The following is a 1,185-nucleotide window of genomic DNA, read 5'->3' as shown; positions in this document are numbered from 1 at the left end:
TGGGTTACTACTCACACTCGAGTAGTGATTCATATTATGGTGGATGGAGGAACTATCCAAATTTTGGTTGGCAAAGTCAAACAAAGAAACTTCAATGCTCCATGTTCCAATTATCAAGAGCCACCTCCTCCATATTTATATTAAGAGCCACTACCTCCATATTCATATCAAGAACCACCATCTTAATTTTCATATCAAGAACCATCATCTTTCTACCCATACCAAGAACCACCATCTACCTTTTCATATCAAGAACCATCATCTCCTTCTTATTCATATCAAGAGCCACAATCTCCTTATTCATCTCAAATACCATCAGATCTTGAGCTCCTCATGAAAGAATTCCTACATGATATAAAGACAAGTGTAAAAAATGTAGAGAATTATGTGCAGACGATGATCAAGAACCAGGAAGGGGAACAAGCAAATTCCTTCCCAAGAGATACAATGCAAGATCCTATGGAAGAAAGTGAGGAAACCAATCAAAGGAGTTTATACTCCAGTGAATTAGAAAACTTTCCACCCTCACATATGGAAGAAGACAAAGATGCACAACCTCCCATACCCTTGGTAAGCAATGAAGAAGAGATTGAATTAGAAGAGAGCTACCAAAAAGAAGAGGTTGAAATTGAGGAAGCTTGCAAAGAGGTAGAAGAATTCAAAGAAGAACACAAGGGAATGGAGCTTGCAAGACCTCTTCTAAAGCCATCACCATCCAATACAACATTCAAGTGGGTAAAATTTCTATCATTAACATTTACGTTCCCACTTGAATATGGGCTACTGGAGACGGATGGTCAACTTAGAGCTCTTCGTGGCATAAAGAGTAAGAGAAAGATGGTTAGTGACAAGAGTTGTCAAGCAAGGTTCAAAATGGTTGCATGCTCCAAATTGAAGTGCAAGGATTGGTGTAGAGTTTAATTGAATGGATCTATAAGGTTGTTTGGATGTCTCTGTGAGAACTCAGATCGCTTGCCACCCGGTGAGAACAATAGTGATACACAAGAAGACGGGTGTAAAAGCAAGATTTGGGACCATGGAATACATTCCCACAATCAACACTCTTGGAGCCTTGTCACTTGCTTCAACTTGCTCAAAGGCGTTATGCGCCTAGTTTGGGATCCCGGTAGCCATTGGAATTACAAACATTGGTGGGGATTCCTGGATCAGTACAAGCATAAGCCA

The sequence above is a fragment of the Arachis hypogaea genome, chromosome 9, assembly GCF_003086295.3.
Source record: "Arachis hypogaea cultivar Tifrunner chromosome 9, arahy.Tifrunner.gnm2.J5K5, whole genome shotgun sequence".
Classification (NCBI taxonomy): domain Eukaryota; kingdom Viridiplantae; phylum Streptophyta; class Magnoliopsida; order Fabales; family Fabaceae; genus Arachis; species Arachis hypogaea.
Note: the sequence above shows the minus strand (reverse complement) of the source record.